The sequence below is a fragment of the Phyllobates terribilis genome, unplaced genomic scaffold, assembly GCF_046119375.1.
Source record: "Phyllobates terribilis strain yellow unplaced genomic scaffold, ASM4611937v1 Scaffold_5__5_contigs__length_657084704, whole genome shotgun sequence".
In the NCBI taxonomy this organism is placed as follows: Eukaryota; Metazoa; Chordata; class Amphibia; order Anura; family Dendrobatidae; genus Phyllobates; species Phyllobates terribilis.
This window is the reverse complement of record NW_027362765.1, coordinates 71,825,031-71,846,940: the sequence shown is the minus strand read 5'-3', so window position 1 is coordinate 71,846,940 and position 21,910 is coordinate 71,825,031. Positions and strand designations below refer to the sequence as shown.

General features: G+C 41.1%; 1 pseudogene; it reads right to left on the bottom strand.

Annotated features, from left to right (window-relative positions):
• LOC141270768 (uncharacterized) overlaps positions 1–21,122 on the bottom strand; it is a 153,781-nt pseudogene extending 132,659 nt beyond the window's left edge.
• Positions 21,123–21,910: the final 788 nt, after the last annotated feature.

Genomic DNA, 21,910 nt, shown 5'->3' with positions numbered 1-21,910 from the left:
AACCTGCGTATTAGAGGGCTTCCGGAGTCCATTTCTTCATCTGATATCCCTACAAATCTTACAACCATTTTCAATAACCTCCTGGGCCGTCCCCCGGGTCAGGCAATCAAACTAGACAGAGCTCACAGTCCTCTCCGCCCGGTCGACCCAGATACGTCACATCCCAGAGACAATCTGCCATATTCATTTTTACACGCTGAAGGATCAGATCCTACAAGTAGCTAGGAAAAAACAACCCATTACCTACAACAATACTCCCATTCGTGTCTTGCAAGACCTCTCACGTCATACCCTGGCTCAGCGAGCAACTCTAAAACCCATCCTGGACCCGTTGAAATCCAAGGGGATCCCTTTCCGCTGGAGCTTCGCGTTCTCATTAATTGTACAGAGAGGCTCCCGCACCTTCACTCTGCGCTCTCCTGAGGACCCCCGGCATTCTTACAAGGTCTGGACTTGCCTGTCATCCGCTTAGCCCCATGGCCGGTTTTATCCCTTGGAACCACAGAAATCAGGAAAAGATCAAGCGCTGGATCCACCCTACTGACGGCCCCGACAAAGAAGAGTCTCTTCTCAAGACAAAAGCCGTCGTAATACCAAAAAAACTGACCAATTTCAGCATTGCAATCTATGAACCAACGATTGACTCTGGTACTGGTAATGTGGTTGGCTATCAATCCATGTCAACGAGCTGCATAGCACTTACATGTGCTCATTTGTTACTTTGATGATAGTATTGCATTTGGCCTTAATTTTACAGTCAGATTGCAAATCTGTTTATTATACTGTGATATGGTTTCTTTCTTTTCTATATATGCTCTAACGCAATGTGTTGTAGTTTTCACACTATTAGGTTTATCGGTAATAGTTCATATTATTAGAATATTAAGAGGAAGTTCCTTGGTTGTAACTGCCACTGTCCCCCCCCCCAATAGGTTGGGAGTTCTTGTTGTCACTATGTACAATTACCAGGCTCCCATATGGCAAAGTCTTCTCTTTAGTTGATGCTGCAGTAACTATCTTACTGCTTTTGCTTTGTTTTGCTATTGTCTGTTTGTCTTGTCTATCATCCCTTCCCTTCTGTTTCCAATGTGAATACAGGCACCAGCCAGGTTGAACTTTTACTAGCAGACCACGTATTTCAAAATCACATCTAGAACCACCATGGCAGATTTAAATATTGTCTCCTTCAACGCAAAAAGACTAAGCACCCCTGAAAAGCGTGCCCAAGTCCTACGCTATTTCCACACTCACAAGGCACACCTTGTTTGTTTTCAAGAAACCCACTTCAAGGTAAATCACTCGCCCACAATCAAAAACAAATATTGCACATCCTGACATTTCACCAACAACCCGGTCTCGCGATCAAAATGCGTAGCAATCGCAATACATAAGTCATTAAATCACCAGATAATTAATTGCACCACCGATCCAAATGCTAAATTTATAATTCTGACCTTATCAATAGAAGGCCAAGGCATATTAAAAAAGTCTTCTCATCATTATTGTTATACAACACATGGAGTATTCAACACCCCCACGACAGGGATTACAGCTTTTACTCGGCTCCCCACGACTTCTATAGCCATATAGACTATATACTGCTACAACACAATGCCTTACCCTGGCTGGTTTCCACCAGCATAGGAAATATCATGTGGTTGGGCCATGCTCCTATATTCTGCTCTATTAAAATTCCCTCCCCACAAAGAACGCGTGGTCGTGGCGCCTTAACGAGTCACTACTGTTGTTAGATCCTATCTGCAAAGTTGACGTCCAGCTAACCATAGAGAACTTTATGTCGGACCATGCCTCTGACGACACCTCCTCCCCCAATCAAATGGGAATCCTTAAAGTGTGTTTTGAGAGGAATTTTTATCAAACACGGCTCCAGATTAAAGAGAGTAAAAGCCCAATCTTTTAGAGATGCTTTGCAAGCGGTCTCCAAACTAGAACAAGCGTATAAAAATGCCCTCTCTGCCGCAACCCTAAGAGAACTTTTAAAAGCGAAACTGGAAGTCAACGTATACTAGAAGTCTCATATAATCGTTTTCTACAAATTCGGAACAGCAAATTTTATGAGCTAGGCAACAAGTCAGGGAGCATGCTAGCCCAAGCCCTTAGAGACAAAATCTCACAAAATGATATCCCACGCGTTAAAAATACCCTTGGCCACCAGGTCCATACCACTAGCGAGATCGCAGAGGTTTTCCGAACGTACTACTCTAAACTATATAATCTCCCTGGACCGGATCCTGGTACATCCCCCCCAACCACCCCTGTCTCACCCTTTAAAAGCCTTTCGGAGGATGAGGTGAGGGATCTTGAAGCACCATTCACCCCTCAGGAACTCTCACTGATTGTGGAGGGCCTTCCGGGAGGCAAAAGCCCAGGTCCTGATGGCCTAACTTCCAAATTTTATAAATCTTTCCAGAGTCGACTGATCCCATTAATGTTGCAATCTTTCAATTATATCTCTGGATCCTCGCTTTTTCCTCCACAGGCAACCTCGGCTTTTCATCACAGTGATTCCTAAGGCTCGAAGAGACCCTAACTTATGTTCCAGTTACCGTCCAATCTCGTTACTTAACGTTGATATCAAAATGTACTCCAAACTTATTGTTAACAGGCTAAACCCTTTTCTCCCAAAATTGGCTCACCTGGACCAAGTAGGTTTTGTCCCTGGTAGGGAGGCCAGAGATAACACCTTGAAAACCCTAGATATCATTAATTACTTTACGTCCCATAAAAATCCCTTAATGATCCTGTCATTAGATGCCGAAAAGGCCTTTAGCAGAGTGTACTGGCAGCCCATCACCCAAACCCAATACTTTATTGGTCTGGGCCCCTCTATTAAATCTAAAATATTTGCCCTTTTTCAGTCCCCATCCGCAAAACTCAAAATAAACGGCTTGCTCTCTGATCAATTTTCAATCAAAAACGGGACGCGTCAGGGGTGCCCTCCTGAGGGCTATCCGTGCAAACCCCGACATAAAGGGTGTTAAGATTAAAAATCATCATTACAAGTGCTCCGCTTTTGCGGATGACCTCCTGGCATATCTTGCTAATCCACATGTATCCCTCCCTTCCCTAATGTTAGAATTAAAAAGGTTTGGAAAATGGTCAGGTTTTAAGATCAATGCAGAAAAATCTGAAGCTCTTAACGTTCTACTATGACCATGGACCCTGCAAAACCTGAAAAATAATTTCCCCTTCAAATGGCCCACTAATAATTCCATCAAGTATCTAGGCATCTGTATTCCCTCCGAACTCTCTAGATTTTTCATCCTAAATTTCCAGAATTTCTTATTTAAATTAGGTAAAGATCTCTCTCAATGGAATCGAGGCGAGTTTTCATGGTTTGGAAGGATCAACATAGTCAAAATAACAATTCTCCCTAGATTATTATACCAGCTCCAGACCATCTCTATTCACATTCCCTCCTCTTTCTGGCATAAGGTCCAGCGTAGCCTTAACGGTTTTGTATGTTTCTTTGGTCGCCCTAGGATTAAATTCAATATCCCAACTAAGTTCAGGGATGCAGGGGGTACGGGAATGCCAGACTGCCGTAGATACTACCTGATGGCCGCCCACTCTCATGTCCTCGACATGATTCACTGTGCCACATCTAAACTCTTTGTCATGGTTGCTTGCGATATCTGCCCGCCTTCCGTCCCTTCCCTATATTTGGCCCCTTAAAATCCAACACAAAAAGGTGCCAATATCATTCACTGTTGGCAACACTCTGATAACCATTCACTTAAGCAAAATTGGGAACCCCTTGATTGATGTTCAGGGTCCACTGACTCCCATCACTGATAACCCGAAGTTCCCGCCAGGGTCCTTTCACTCGTTTCTAAACAGCTCTAAGAATGATCCTCTTTGCTTACACGTCGTGGTCACCCGGGGCGCCCTCCTCCCCCTCTCAACCATTTTACAGGGTGGGGTCCCCACAATGCACCAGTACTTTGATTACGCTCAGCTTAAGCATTTCTTCACCTCCCTTGAGGGGAGGCAGGATGTCGCTCGCTCTCTTTCCCCCTTTGAAAAGCTATGCACCTCCCCCTCGAGGACTGAACATGCGATCTCGATCTTATATAAATATTTATCAGCCTCTGACGTGGATTGGGAGACCGAATTGCAACTAAAGATTTATGCTGAAAAATGGCAGAGGTGCTTCCATCTCTCTTTCAAATCTCTTATAGCTACTAAGGCTCAAGAGACAAACTACAAAATTGTTGTGAGATGGTACCGGGTCCCCGCGTTTCTCCACCGGTGGTTTCCATGTGTTTCCAAGCAATGCTGGAGTTGCGGACTGTATGAGGGCACCATGACACCCATTTGGTGGTCTTGCCCTGTTCTCTCATCATTTTGGGAGGGAGTCCTTAGGGTGATTGAGGAGGTGACGGGTGTGTCAATACCCACAAAGCCAGAGGCAGTCCTGCTGTTCATGTTCCACATGTCTGGATCTAGTTTTAAAAAATCGCTTTTGAGGCATCTTCTCCAAGCCGCAAAGACGGTTATTCCCTGACACGGGAAGTCTCCGATTGCCCCATCTATGGAGGAATGGGTTTCGGAGGTCGCCACCACTCAGCACATGGAGTCATTGATTATACACTCCCCCGAGGAAAGACCCAAATTCCTTAACAAATGGTACCACTGTGACATCTTCCTAGATTCCCCATTATTTAAATCAATTCTTATGTAAACTAATCACTGGAACTGCTGTGAGTGGCTTGAAGTAACACTCAGTCTTCACCAGGACTGGTGCCCACCTGCTGCCTCTTTCTTGATGTCTGCCCCCCTTATGTCTTTGTCTTGTGTCTTTGTTGATTGCCCATTTATCTACATGTTTGAGAATAACTATATATCTGATTTATGATTTGTGTTATGTGATGATATGTTAAAACCTTCAATAAAGTTTCGAATTGGAAAAACACGGCTTCACATCTGCACATAGAAACACACTGTTGTCTACAAGGTATCTCTATGTACATATATAATTTGCTTCTGGGTTCACTGCCTGCAATACAGCTCAAGATTACCAAATTCTTCTTTGTGTATCATTGTGGGCTCTGGCTCATAGCTAGAGCTGCTACTTGAAATCACAAGATCGTTGGTTCGAGTCTCGGAGAGAGCAGATCACTAAACAAGAAGGAAATAGTTATTATTAATTTATGCACTGAGCAGAGAGATGCAATTCCACCCACGAGAAGGAGTTACGATGAAGACTTCAGAAAGAACAGAGGAGGTGGTGTTTTTTGGGGGGTGTTTTGTCTGTGAAATGGCCACAGTGTGAAAGAGCTCTTACACTGTGCTCGTATACCAGTTTATAGTCTCTCTCAGTTTTTTGGTTTTGATGTAATCTCTTGTATTTTGTACAAACAGGGGACGTGGCTCCCCTTTCTGAGCTAAGTGCTCTATTTTCTGTTTGAAAGTGATGGTCAATCTTTTGATATTTGTAATACATGCCTTTTGACTGAGCACTCCACCCATCAGTTTATGGCGGTTTTAAATAGAGCTTGATCCTAGCTGCCCATATAATTGTAGTCTTTTAACCCGGGAGAGGTATAATGTTAGGTCAGGGTCCCAACAAAGGGGTAAGCCTTGTCACTGAATGTTGGGCTCCCATGAATTGGTCAGTTTATGCTCTAAGTACCTTCATTTTTTAACTTATTTTCCATAGCAGTAATACAATTCCTATTTCATATATTACATATAAACAGGTGTATATTATATTCCCTGTGCTTGCTTGGTGGGAAATGAACATGAAATACATGTAGATTACAGGGAAATGAACATATATTCTTTATAAAAAAAAAGGTGTATATTATATTCCCTGTGCTTGTTAGGTGGTGAATGAATATGAAATATATGTAGATAATAGGGGAATGAACACATATGCCATATAAACAGATGTATATCATATTCCCTGTGATTTTAGGTGAGAAATGAGCATGAAATATGTGCAAAGTTGTGATGCTGGTGGCTACTCATAAACAAGCCGTGAGGTAGGGTAGTCAAACATTTCGAGGTCAGTTACCAAGAGAGCACGTAGTAAACAAAAGGGAAAAGACAGAGGTGAAGTCAGGTCATGGTCCGAAGTCACAATACCAGGAAGATAGCAAATAAGAGCAAAAGAGCTAGGCAAATGGATGGTAAGAACGAGGTCCAAGGTCAGGCAGCAATAGATCAACAAACGGAGCACAGGAATGCAAAGTTTAACATCACCATTGTTTAACATGTCAAATCTTATTTATTACAATTCCATTAAAAAGACGTAAGAGATATTCACCATGAGTAATAGGATAGAATAAAAAAAAATGATATCAAAATATTTACCAGTTTTACACCAAGATGACACCTTCAACAAATAGTTCACAAAGGCTGTCATGTTGACTCTAAAAGAAGCAAATCACTAGGAGAAATTGTCTCATAATTTATTTGTGAATAAATATTCTGGAAAAACATGGTTGAGTCAAAAAGGATTTTATAGGTGTGGAGGTAGTAGATGGGGTGCCTGTAGGTGTGGAGGTAGTAGGTGTGACGTTTGTAGGTATGGAAGTATTAGGTGCGATTGCTGTAGATGTGGAGGAATTAGGTGTGATGTCTGTAGATAGTTACGTTTTTCAATTACAAATTGGTAATTGCATACATTTTCTAATAATCATCTAATGCTCCAAATTATTTTCACCTTTTCTCGTAAATGTGTGACTTTACTATAACTTACATTTTTTTCTTACATTTTTTCAATAAAATTAAATAAAAAGATCACTACTTCCCCTTGTGTATCCTTTGATGTCTAACAAGATTTGTTTTCTCTGTAAAACATTTTCCACAATCTGAACATGAGTATGGCTTCTCCCCTGTATGAATTCTTTTATGTTTAACAAGATGTGATTTCTGAAAAAAACATTTCCCACATTCTGAACATGGATATGGTTTCTCCTGTGTGTGAATTCTCTGATGTACAACAAGATTTGATTTCTTTCTAAAACATTTACCACATTCTGAACATAAAAATGGCTTCTCCCCTGTGTGTATTTTCTGATGTCTATCAAAATCTGATTTCCCATTAAAACATTTCCCACATTCTGAACATAAAAATTGCTTTTCTCCTGTGTGTATTTTCTGATGTCTAACAAAATCAGATTTCCCATTAAAACATTTCAAACATTCTGGACATGAATATGGTTTCTCCTGTGTGTGAGTTTTCTGATGCACTACAAGCTGTGATTTCTGTATAAAACATTTACCACATTCTGAACATAAAAATGGCTTCTCCCCTGTGTGAATTCTCTGATGTATAACAAGTTTGGATTTCTCATTATAACGTTTTCCACATTCTGAACATGAATATGGCTTCTCCCCTGTGTGAATTCTCTGATGTGTATCGAGATGTGATTTCTTATTAAAACATTTCCCACATTCCGAACATGAATATGGCTTCTCCTGTGTGTGATCTGTCTGATGTACAACAAGCTCTGATTGCTGTATAAAACATTTCCCACATTCTGAGCATAAAAATGGTTTCTCTTCTTTAAGAGCTAGTTCATGTTCAACGGTCCATTTCTGACTTTTGTTTTGCATATCGGTCACTGATGAAGCAGGAGAAAGGACCTGTTGAAACTGATCAGATGAAAGATTCTTTCTGAGAAGGGCTTGAGGTATATCTGACATAATGGTATGTTCTTCATATGTATCTGGTGTAATACCATGATCATCTGCTGCAAAATCTGAAAATATCAGATGTCCTTCTGAGCTCCTGGTACACTCATCTGCCAAGAATAAAAGTGATTTTATTATTTTTCAATAACACTGCAATGAAATCATATTAATATCATGTATTTTCATGCAAATTGTAATACAAATAAATTGACTAAGAAAGTAGACCACAAACTTAGGACGATTAGATTATGACGTTAGGCCTCCAGGTTGTGCCTTTTAAACTTTTCACTTCTCTGTTAATTTCGTCTTCTCCTTAGGTTCATGATTCACTTTTCTTGTCACCCATCATTACCAGTTATATCAGGGGCAGCGAACATTTTTTTCTGCCAAGACCCATGTGGATATTTATGCCATCATTCGGGGGCCATGCAAAACTATCAACTTGAAATTTATTCTGCTATATTTGGTCAAACATTTACTTAACTCACCCCTAATGTAATACCTACAACTGCTTCTCTTTGGTGAGGCTGTTATGTTAGATGGTATTAATGATGTTGCTACTCATAACTGCTTTTCCAGGTTTGAGACAGTGTGGAGGACAGTCAACTCTTTTTCATAAGTTTTGTAAAGAATTCACAGCAGAAAGTTGTACCGAACACAGATATATATTACACTGCATGTTTCCTCACAGTGAGAAATTAATCACTGCTCATGTTACATTTATAGAACTCAAGCAGTGGGACGTCTGCAGTATACATCACATAGGAGACACAGAGTGCCATATACATCACATAGGAGATACCAAAACAGATGTTTACATCACATAGGATACAGTGAGACTGCTGTATGTATGTCTCATGAGACACAGAGCCTGCCGTGTACATCACAGAGGAGACACTGAGGCTGCTGTATATACATCAGGTAGGACACCTTTGAGCACATAAACAATCAGTAACTACACGTGACTAAGTTTCTGTTGTTAATCAAGTTGCTCTTATCTGTTTTTAGCATTAAACTTTCCTTTTTATCAGAAACCCTCATAGCTGTTTTTTCACCTCTTTTATGTTTATACATTTTCCATCCAGGGGTGTTTCCCCAGTGTTGGTCACATGGTGTGTTTTGATTTCCCATGAACTAGCACAAAGCAAGCTCAGCTCCTCCCTTCTCAACTTTCTAAGATTGTTTACCATAACCTCACCCACATACTGTCTATCATCCTCTCCTTTCACAACCGGTGATCAGCTGTTAATATATAGTCACATGATGGAGTTCTGTGCCATTGAAAAAAAAAATGGTGCCTGATGGTTCACAAGGAATAACTTGCTTAGAAAAGAAGGTAAACAGAATTGATTTTCAAATCTGATGCACAAGTGATGCAATTGACTTGTACTTTAAAATGATATTGTTATAAATGCTCCACGGTGAACATCATAAGAATAAGAAATACAGAAAACAAAAGAACTATTAGATTTTGCTAACACAGTCTTACAAAAATTGAAATAAAAAGTTATCAAAAAGTTGTCGGTACCCAGAAATGGCACCAGTGAAAACTACAACTTATCCTGCTGAAGAAACAATTTTAGAATTTCTGTTTCTTTTCTACATTCCATCTATAAAAACATTGTAATATAACATAATCAAAATGTCATATTTACCAGAAAATGGCATCACTTGAAAAATACAGCTTCTCCCACAAAATATAAGCCGTCATACAGTACATTTCTGTTGACGAAAAAGTGTAAACCATCTGGCTTGCAGAATACGACGACACAAAAACAATAGTTTTTTTTGCATTTATTGTATTGTACGAAAGTAGTGAAACAAATAAAACTATTTAAATTGTGCGGACCCACAGAATAAAGGTAACACCTTATATGTGCAGCACGTGAATAGCAGAAAATTGAAAACATCAAAAAACAACAGAATTGCTGTTTTTTATCTCGCTATTAAGAGTTAATAAAAGTTAGCTAATAAATAAAAATACCATGGCTCTTGAAACAGGACAATAAAAAAAAAAATAGCCCCAAAGACCTAACATGGGCATCCCCTTAAAGGGGTGATCCGAAGGGAAAATCATTTTCCTCCTAACTCCCTATCTGATGCCATAATCTAAGCTATTTTCTTACTTGCTTTAAAAATTCCCGTTCCCTAACTGTACTATCTCTTTGTCTATTTTTTTTTACTTCCTCTCTTTTGATGATTCGTTTGAGAGCCCCCAGTGCATCTTGGGATACTCAAATAAAGTATCATCAGAGCTCTGGGCAGAGGTTGAGGTCACAGCCTCTGCCCCCTCCCTGAAACAAAGCATCATCAGTGACGCTCATTCCAGGGGCTGTCCCTGCTTGGTCACCTGTCAACGGGGCGCTGTCTCCATCTCCTGTGCACAGTAATAAGCCGGCAGCAGACAGGGGACAGAGCAGGGACCAGCCCCTGAAATGAGCGTCGCTGATGACGCTTCTTTTGAATATCCCAGGATGCACTGGGGGCTCTCAAATTAATTGTCATCAGACAGAAAGTAAAAAAAATAGACTAATAGATAATGCAGTTAGGGAACGGTAGTGAATTTTTAATACATGTATATTAGAAAATAGCTTAGATTATGGCAACAAATAGGTACCGTATTTTTCGGACTATAAGACACACCGGACCATAAGACGCACCTAGGTTTTAGAGGAGGAAAATAAAAAAATAAAAATGTAAGCAAAAAATGTGGTCATGATGCACTTTTAAGAGGGAGGGGGTCTTCTGCTGACACTGGTATAGGGTAATGTCCCCCAATTCTGACAATATCCCCCATCCTGGTATATATGCCGCCCCCCTTCCTTTTATATGTGGTCCCCATCCCCATCCTGGTATGCCTGGCATCCCTCCATCCTGGTATGCATGGCACCCCTCATCCTTATCCTGGTATGCATGGCACCCCTCATACCTATCCTGATATGCATGGCACCCATCATCCCTGTCCTTATTTGCTTGGCACCCCTCATCCCTGTCCTGGTATGTATGGCACCCATCATCCCTATCCTGGTATGCATGGCACCCCTCATCCCTGTCCTGGTATGCTTGGCACCCCTAATCCCTGTACTGGTATGCATGGCACCCCTAATCCTTGTCCTGGTATGCATGGCACTCCTCATCCCTGTCCTGGTATGCATGGCACCCCTAATCCCCATCAGGCTGCACATTAAAAAAAAATAAACACTCATACTCACCTTTCTTCTCTCTCCTCCAGCGCTGCGTCCGGTCTGCCTGCACTGATCTCTCCATGTGAGCTGCGCATGACGTCACTGCCATGCGCGGCTCACAAGGAGAGATCAGCTGCCGGAAGTCACTGCTCCCCACGCCGGGTCTGTGTGCGCGGGGAGCAGTGACTTCACTCTCCTTCATAGCCGGCACACAGCGGAGCCGCGCTGCGGCTGCTGCCAGCTATCTCCTGTGCCAGCTCATTAAAGGGCATGAATATTCACCCCCTCCCCACGCCCATGGGCGTGGAGAGAGGTTGAATATTCATGCCTTTAACAGCGGGCACAGGAGATAGCCGGCAGCAGCCGCAGCGCAGCTACACTGTATACAGCTATTAAGGTGCATGAATATTCAGTGCTCCCCAGTGAATATTCATTTTCTTTAGCAGCGGGGACAGTGTAGGCTGCAGCGGGCGGCTGCTGCCTCCTGTGCCCTGCTCCTCCACCGATACCGCTCCCCCCACACCATACATAAATATACACCCCCCCCCCAACATTCGGACCATAAGACGCACCCCCCATTTTCCTCCAAAATTTTGGAGGAAAAAAGTGCGTCTTATGGTCCGAAAAATATGGTAGTTAGGAGGAAAATTATTTTGCCTTTGGATCACCCCTTTAATAGTTCGATGGGCATGTCAGGAGCACGTTTGCATATAATTTTCGTGTAAAAAGATGTAATCCCCCAAACCGCATGCACTTCAGAATGTGAATATAGATTTAGGCCTCAATCAAACATCAATTTTTTGTGTTTAGAAGTTAAAAAAAAATTATATTTAAATATATTGGGTCTATTCTTGGTCCCTGCGTCCGTTTTCCCAATCTGTGTGTCATTCAGTTTTTTTTTATTTGTCTAAACCTCTCTAAACTACAAAGAATGAACAGCACTCCAATGACAACATGGATGACATCTGAGTGTTACCAATTTTTTTCACAGACCCAATGTCACGCCATGTGTGGGAAAGACTTAGTGAAACACAAAGGGAAGAGGGAAAGGGAGCCCAGACTCTAGGGAAAGGGGGAAAGTGGAGACCTCCTAGGTTGATCTAGCATCACCCTGTCTCCCCTAACGTCCCTGTATTGGCTTTGCACCAATCGCCGCAAGCGTGCCTCGCCCTGTATTTCCCTGGCATATGGCTATGGCTAGGGAAGGAAGGAGATGAGCACTAGTTGATCTCCACTAAACACTATAGACAACAAGGGTACACAAACAGGGGGAAAGGGCTTAGCTTTAGACGACTCCAGACAAATGTGTATACGTCCTCAAGCTCCAGAGATGACGAAGTACTGATCTTGCTAAGCCTTCACAAGTAGTAATCAATATCGCCAGCAACTCCCTCTGAAACACAGCAGGTATTTATACACCCAGGCAGGGTGTTAATTAGAGAAAGGTAGCTGCTGGGTCCTAGAGATAGCCTCTAAGAAGATGTCTGTAATCCCAACCATAGAGATCTCCTACAACCAACTGCAGGGCGACTCTCTGTCACCTCTGACACACCCGTGACACCCATTCACAGTATGGGAAAGTTTACTCTACATATCAAATTAAAAACAGACTCCTCTTTCTTTTGGCTGACAGCCTCGGGTCTCCTTCACACGTCCATTTTTCCAGTATGTGTGATATCTGTTTTATTTCAAGGATATTACTCTTACCCATTATAACCTATGGTGCTATGCACATGTCTGTGTTTTTTCACGAACCATGTGTCCATGCTATACACATGGAGACATGACTGCTTTTTCTGGCATCACGGATGACAAGGGCCAAAGTAAGTCTATGGGTATGTGAAAAATACTTACCGCACACGGATGACATCCGTTTTTAGGATTGCAAAGTATAGGATAAACTTTTGTAATTTACTTCTTTTATCCATATTGGAAAAACACTGATGGTAAAAATGAACACACGGATGACACACTGATGGAAAACACTGATAACACCAGTACTGTTTTTTCACATACTTGTTTTATATGGCAAAAGGTGGAAGGAGGCCTCAAGCTGTGTTCACACTTTTGTTTGGGAGTTTTCTTTTTTCTGTTCCATTATAGGAATAAGCAAGGATTCATGTTTAAAACGTATCTGTTGTACAACCTATGCAATCAGAATCAGAGTGATCCCATTTATTATGGGGTCCGTCTGGGTTCCGATATGTGTCCTTTTTAAGAATGGAAAACTAAGTTCTGCATGATGAGTTTTTCTACCGTTTTAAATGCAATCGCTCCATTTATATACTGGAATATTGTGCTTGTCAAGAAGAATATTACTGAGGTTTTCAGGCTGAGAAATGTATTGTGTACATAGCAGTGCAGCCTGTGGCTCACTAGTAATGTTTCTGCCTTCCATATCAGGGGTCCTGAGTGAGAATCCCAAACACTGACTAAATTTAGAAACATTCACAAAGCACAGTGTTCGGTGATAGACAGAAATCAGATGAGGCAACCATACAAAATCGTGTGAAAAGGTGTTTGCTTTTTTTTGCAATTAAATCTTTAGGCGTAAAGTCCAGATAAACAAACTCTTTGTGAACAAACCCTAAAAAAATCAATACACAATTACACCATCCAGTGACTGAGAAGAATCTGTGACTTCTCTGCATTTAGTGGTCACTACTCACCTGGGTAGTCATACGTGGGAATCTCCTCTTTAAACCACTCATTGCCCCTCACATATGTCTCTGCAGTATTAATATGGGTCAGATCTATACCCTGAAATAAATATTGTAAAAGTCAGAAACAGATGAAGAACTCATGTGAAATGATTTAAATAAAGTAAATGAACATGGCGACTGTGAGAGAACATACTTCATATTGTCTCAGTGTATCCATCTGTCAGAAAATATTAAAAAATATTACAAATCTCTCTCTCCCTCTGAAATTCCCCTCCCCTATACCATTTGCAATAGACAAGAGCTAGCAATCTAAGGATCTGTCTCTATGCAAATGGCAGTACACACAAGAAGTGGCAAACTCAATTATCCAGGCTAGTTACCATACCAAATGGAGAGACATGGGTGACGAATAGACACCTTTGAACATATGGGCCAGAGAACTGAAAGGGACAGGAAATATCTTGTTAAGGCTTCAAAGGGAAACTATCACACTCCGTACAATAGCTGGGTCATTCTCATTTGCACACTCCTTTAATCACCAGACATCAGGCAGACTCGTAGGCACCAACATGAAATATGCAATATTGAAAGTTCTATAATTCTGATTGTGATAGGACACATATTTTTAGCAGCGGGGCTAGCTAAGGAACAGTAGGCATATTTTTCCGTATCTGTGAGCCCTCCCGGTGAGCTGTAACACAAGAACACAAAAATAACGGACAGCAGTCATGTCATGTGTGGTCTCTAAGTAAAGGTAAATTCGCAATAAAAAAGATGACATCACTTGCTAACTTCTGTGATCAACCAGCAAGGAGTTATCTCAGAAATTAGAGATTTAATAAGACCATGAGGGATGGAAAACAGCCCACGTGAGGTCATCACATGGGAGTGTGTGGGCAGGGCCCCCTTCAGCAGAAAAGATCAAGTTGAATATGGGTCTATACTCATGCTGGGAGATACATATTTGTGTAAGCTGTGGTCCCGTTCCACAACAGTCCATTGGAGCTCTTCCCTCCAGCTAAACTGAATCGTCTCTACGATCGGTCTAGTAAGTTCTTCTATTAATCCCTTTTTATTTTGTGTAGCTGTATATGCTGTATTGTTTTGTCCCCCTTTGTAAAATCTATATAAATATGTATATTTTTTCATAAACACTGCCTCACTTTGGATTAAATACAAAATGTAATAGTTCTGTTACTTCTGTTCTGTAATCGTTCCTCCCCCAAAGCCATATAAGCTACCAGAAAGCAGGTGTCCAATCAGGCCTCTATTGAATATTTAAAACTGATTGGTGGTGGCAGCGAATAATCTTAATTGGGTTATCGTGAAGGTACCAGTGATCGTATGGGGGCATATACACATATTCCATGCGTTGGAATTCGGAGATGTGTACGCCATATGCTCACTGCTCGCTTGCCGATAACTACGTAGTGAGTAATCGGGATCGTGTGTGTGCTGAATCCCTGACAAATTGGTGGCAGCGGTGGGATATTGTATGATCCCACCGGTGTCGCCCTGACACCATCTTTTCCCATAACTCTTGGTTTGATCAAATAACACTGAGCAATTTCACATTTCTCTTCACTCCCATAAATTCCTATTGACTACATCTTTAAACAGGAAGTTTTCTTTGTTTGTGACACTATTTAAACTTGAGCTGTCCATTAATAAAGCAGAAATCTTGCTTAGTCCACTATGTTAAGATTGTATTGTACTGATTTCCCAAGCACTTGTAAAACACATCTTATTAGTGGTTCAAAAGGCATAGAGGATAGTTGATTTCACTCACAAAAATGTGGCACCAGAACAAGGACCAGTCACGCATTTTACCACCAGGAAAAATATATCTAAAAATCTGCAGCAGAAGGTAAGAACCATATTCTTACATTTTTGCTTCATTTTCACAGTGAGCGTGGTCCTCCTCCATTCCGGCAAGTTATTTTGCATTAAATAGTCTGGTTCTAGAACGGAAGAGATATCTATTTTATATCTAATTTTTAAACTGTGTGCATGTGTTGGGATTGGTGTAAAATGTGAATTATAGTGTTGTTTATACTTGGAGGATTACTAGTGTTTCTTTGTTTTATTTGGCTGTAAAGAAGGAACATCTTAACATAAGGGGTATCGTATAGTCGGTTTACTGGAGTTCATATTATGTAGGGTTCGAAAGTGGTTTGTTGCCTACCTACACGCGAGTTTAGGGTATGAACGTGGCTTGGTGCCAAACTACACACGAGTGTAGGATTTAAAAGTGGCTTGCTGCCATCCTACACAAAAGAAAAATGTGCCGTCATTGTGATAAAAGCTTCAAAAGCGTTTTCCTGAGGTGTTTTTTTTTGGGGGGGGGCAAGTATGGAAACTTGCCTTAGTAGATGGATACAGAATCCCAAAGAGAAGACAGAAATGAAAGTGGTTAGAGAAAATGAAGGCAAAAATGCCATTACATATTGTTAGAGGATGTTGAAAAGACTGAAATACCAACCATAGGGGTGTGTGAATATGTCTCAGTAGCAAGTGATCATGAGAGAGCAGCGTGGTTGGTTACAAGACAATAGTCTAAAGCTGAGCAGTGAAAGAATGTGAATGAGGAAGTAATTAGAGGGGGGAATGTAGAGAAACCACTATGGGTGATAGAGTGTTGTATGAATATTTTGACAATGGACTGGACAGACTGACAAAACTGGACAGACAGAACCATCCCTACCTCCTCCCTATAAAAGACTGGGAAGGTGGACATACAAAATACAGGATAGAGAGACAGTTTTTCAACTTCTCGGGTATGCAGACCTAAACTCAATGCCCCGAATGCCTGTGGTGACTAAAATGTATGTAGTATCTAGAGAAGAAAATCTTCCACCTGCCTAATTTATCGACATGGAGAGGGGAGGAGGACGAAAGTAATGAAGTAGGTGGGGCTGATGGAGAGCACACCTAAGTTAGCTATGCTAAAACATCTTCCTGACCCAGACAAGAAGCCTGTTCTTTTCTTCAGACAGGTCCAACTGATAAACATTACATATAACTATACATGGAAAGACCTTGAGGCTTTGGTAGATACAAATAAGCAAGAAACAGGACAGTCAAGAATATCTGATTATCAGATATAGGACTGAGTATTTGAAGACATTAGCAGTAGAGTACAATAAAGTCCTGCAGCGTTGGGCTCTGACAAAGCAGATGGAACTATCCATAAACTTAATGGCATAACTCAGGAGAAAGATGAGAAGGTGGAGAAATATTTTGCCTGTTCATAGACGATTTGGATAGACCTGTGAACTGCTTTTTAGTAAAAAAAAAAAAATATTAGGGAGGGACTCTTAAAGTGCATCCTGAGTGGAAAGGGAAGGATTCAATAGACCTATTGAAATTCCCTAAAGAGGAGGAGCAGGAATTGATTCAGGCTCCTAGGTACAATGTCCATTTTAGGAAATGATCAGATATCAAAATCAAACATCAGAATGATGTCAGTTTGAGGCTAAATATCCTGTCTGACAAGTGATTCTGACAAGTGCTCCTGACAAGTGATCCTGACAAATGATCCTGACAAGTGACTTCGATAAGTGACTTTTACAACTGTAATAATAATTTAAAAAAAGTCACTGTTCTCTGATGGGACTTGAACCCAAAATTCTGTGTCCAAAAGCTGGTGCACTAATCACTGAGCTATAAACTCAGGTGGTGAAACCTAGGAGTTCTATTTGGTTATATCATTTTCTGTGCAAACCTGTTTGAAATTGATTGGGACTTTCAGAAATACCTCCTCCAAGCCAAATTCAAATGATGTTTGATTCTGATGTGTGAGTCTGATGTGTGACTTTCTTCAAACATCAGATTCAGAATCACAATGACTTTTAGTCACCCTTAGTATTTTCATGGTTGATCTCATAAGACAAGAAAATCTGCCAGTTACTATAACTTGACTGGATAGCTCAATGGTAAGGCATCAGTCTCTGAAACTACAGTGTCAGATTTCAAATCCCAATTGAAACAGGAACATTATTTTTTTTTAATTATGCCTATTTAGCACGCAAACTACAGGAGTGTTTTACTTTTAATATCTGACATTCTGATTGTCATCCTGACGTGTTAAGAGTTTCAGACACGCTGTCTATTTGCATGGTAAGTTACATAGCCATAGCCTAGTAAATTGGGAGGCACTAATTTACTACATATCTATTTCCAAGTGACTGTACATTTGCATACTTTCTTAAAGGGGTCTAATGATAACATTTCTTTATTGTAAATTTTTCTTTCCATCCACCCAAGAACTGGCTGCAAACTCCCAATTTACTTTTGCTATGTAATTATTATTATATATCTCTACCTAAATACTTCAAAAATCACAGACAATGTATACTGTTGCAATGTCCTCTATTTTGCAAAAATTGAATTCTCCATATCCAAAGATTGTGTTGCTTCAGTATGGAGATGATTTATTGCTTTGATGTCATGATCAAACCTCACTTCACGAGTCATCTACCTTCCTTTTGTAATTCCTAGCAGAACATGGATGTAAGGCCTCTAAGAAAAACTACAGTTCTGTCAGAAGGTAGTTGATGATGTGTGATATAATTATGGGTGTCCATGTAGGGAACTGATGTGAAGCATGCCTACGTATCTCTTGAAATACCCATAATAGGTCACAAAAGTGGGGAAATGTGTAAGAACATACCCCATATTGTCTCTGTGTATCCATCTTGTCTCATAACACTTGGTTCATGATGATGAAATAACACTGCTGGGCAGAGAAGTTTCAGATTTCTGTTCACACCCATAAATTCCTACCAGCTACTTCTTTCGGTGGGAAATTTACTTTGTTTGTGACACTAATTAAACTACAGCTGTCCATTAATAAGCAGAAATCCTGCTTAGTGCACCATGGTTGTGCTGTATTGATTCCCCGAGTGCTTGTTATTTGGAGTTCAAAAGGCATAGAGGAGAGTTGATTTCACTCACACAACCAAAAATGGATTTCATTCTGCCCTACGCTTTAAGTGGTCATGCCCCGTACTGGTAAGTCAAACTATGGGTATCTGCACACAACTTCCTTTTCAGGCTGATTCCGCCTGGAAATCACCTGAAAAATAATGAACATATGCATTGCAATGTCAAAACAACATAAGTCTTTTGTGATTTCTTTTAACTGCATCAAGTTTCAAAAGTTGTGAAGCAGCTAACAGAAGTTACAGATTTATTCTTCTGGCAGATTCCACCACCCTGTTATATATGGAATAGAAAAAAACAAGACAAAAACGGAGGAAAAAAAGCTGCATTAAACGACCTAAGATATCAGAAAAGACACTTCAGGGTAAACACCATCTGCATTTTCCTAAAGCGTCTTCTGCTTCTAAAATGCTGCAGGTACGCCGATGTTTTTTATCCTACGGGTATGTGAGCACAAAGTATTTTCAGGCAGGTTACAGAGTGGTAAATATATGCTAAATGGAGTTAAAGTGGTTAAAAGAAGTGACTGCACCATTCTTTAGGTGGCTTTCACTTGGAAACCCCTGTCTAGTTTATTCAATACAATTTTTGAATAAAAAAACAGTGGCCAATATATATCAGGAAAACAACTGAAAGATGCAAAAAAGAAGCTTGAAGACAAAAGATGCCAACATTTCCTGAAGCATCTTCTGCTTGATAAATTTGCTGTGTTTGCAGTCGTCTAAAAAACATCAGGTACACATACCCTTAGGGTGCACATAACCTGTAATAAGTAGTTAAATCCTCCATACACATTAGACTAATGACCCTCTGATCCCAATGGGTTTCTCTGACAGTTTAATGTGTATCGATGCCTCTAACTGATGACGTCAGTTGAGATAATGATGTTCAATGGTGATAGGGTGAAAGTCGGGCGAGATAGCTGTTGGCTGGCAGCTATATAAAGTGTACTTTCAATCTTTGTGTTGTCCATGTGGTCAATCAACAGCACACTGGCCCTGTTATGATCTTGTCCATGTGGTCAATCAACAGCACACTGGCCCTGTTATGATCACGTATCAATAAATTAAAGATTATTACATCAACATTAATTTACAATGAGAAGCACCCTCAGGACATGCATTCATCACCACAACCACCACCAGAACATGAATACAGAGCCAGAACCATCATTAGTCATGAATACAGCACCGGAACCATAATCATTACATGAATACAGCATCAGAATCACAATCAGTGCATGAGTACAATGCCAGAACCATAATCAGTACATGAATTCAGTGCCAGAACCACCATCATTACTTGAATACAGCACCAGAACCACAATTAGCACATGGATACACCACCCTAACCAACATCAGTACAAGAGCACAGCACAAAAGCCATCATCCTTACATGAATACACCACCAGAATGATCATCAATACAGGAATACAGCAGCAGAACCACCATCAGAACATGAATACAGAGTCAGAACCATCATCAGTACACAAAAACAGTGCCAGAACCATCATCAGTCATAAGAACAGCACCAGAACCATCATCACTACATGAACACAGCACCAGAACCATAATCATTATATGAATGCATCATCAGAATGATTATCAGTACATAAATACATCACCAGATTATATATATATATATATATATACATATATATATATATATATATATATATATATATATATATATATATCATCAGGGTGGGGAGGGGGCCCATCAGACTTTAGTTACGCCGCTGCTTATATTGGTGGATAAAACAAGACTGAACACAAGACCTTCACAGTCTTTTACACATAATAGGGGAGATTTCATGACACCTTCTCTCCATGTACCTGATGATCCTGAGGAACATTGGGATCTTCTTGCTTACAGTCCTGTGGGAGAAGAGGACGGGGACATCTCTCTGGTGCTGTCTTCTTACTGGATGGAACTGGAGGAAAGACACACAGGGACTGAATTCATTGTTTACATACAGATAATTATAGGCCGTGTGTATTTAGTCCTGTCTATTACCTGGTGATGTGAGGGCCTGGGGAACCTCCATCATGACGTCCTTGTACAGATCTTTGTGTCCTTCTAAATACTCCCACTCCTCCATGGAGAAATAGACGGTGACATCCTGACACCTTATAGGAACCTGACACATACAATGATATCGTCACCCCCTGATCCCTTCATAGCGTTACTGTATAATGTCCCAGCATTCCCAGCAGTGTCACCTCTCCAGTCAGCAGCTCAATCATCTTGTAGGTGAGTTCTAGAATCTTCTGGTCATTGATGTCCTCATATATCAGGGGGTGAGGTGGAGGTCCCGTGATTGGGCTCAGGGGTCTTCCCCATCCCTCAGACACAGGGTCCTGACAGCGCTCACTAGAGGTCTTCTTCACTACTGTGTAATCCTGGTTATGGAGAGACACATTAATAAATCTCACTACAGACATTTCCAGAGTCCTCACCTCTCCAGTTCTGTCCATCTGTTATTCCCATAGATAAGAATGATGTAATGTGACGTCATCAGAATCTCTCACCTCTCCAGTAAGCCGGAAGAGGATCTCTAGGGTGAGGTGTAATATCCTCTCCACCATCTTGTCCCTGTCCCTATCCATCCTTGATGGGTCAATCAGGAAAATTCTCTTATATAGAAGATCTCCACTGAGAGGATCCGATATTGTAGGGACCTGAATGGGGAGAAGATGACGATGTAACATCATAAAGATCCCATGTAAGAAATCTCCGGAGCTGTTACCGGCTTCACATGATCACTACATCCAGTCATGGCCCCGTCCTGCCCCCGGTATAACACACAATCACATTATAGTCACATACAGGGATTTATCACAGGCTCAGCACTGAGGGGGTTAATAGTAATGGGGAATCTCCACATACCTCCACCTGCAGAGCCGCACACTGGATATATGGCTGCTCTGTGCTTACAGGACCTGTGGTGATGTCACAGTCATGTGATCAGTCACATGGTGGGGAGGAGTCACTGGTCACATGATTAGGTGCCTCGGTGTATTCAGGGCTCTACATCCTCACAGATCCTGTGGTAAATTTTTTAGGGTTTGTTCATACAGAGTGTCACATCTCCACCGGGACCTGCTCCTACTACTTCTGCTGCTGCCGTAGTCACTCTACAGGCGGTGCTGGTGATAGAGTTGTCAGAACCAGAACCTCTGGATGGTGGGCTCTGTCCAGCCACTAAGGTTAGAGTGGTTGGGACCTGTAGTACCGTCCGGTCTGGCAGTATGGGTCTGTATGCTGTCCAGCTGAAGTTATCAGCTCCATGCTCCAGCCAGCACCACACCCTACTTAGGCTTCAAGGTTGCTGCTGGAAACTGACTGATATAGCTTAGTATTTCCTTGGCTAGGTGTGCATCTTCTCCCTGTTTGTTTAGTATACTCCTGTATTGACCCCGGCTTGTTTCTGAATTTTCTTACAGATCCTGA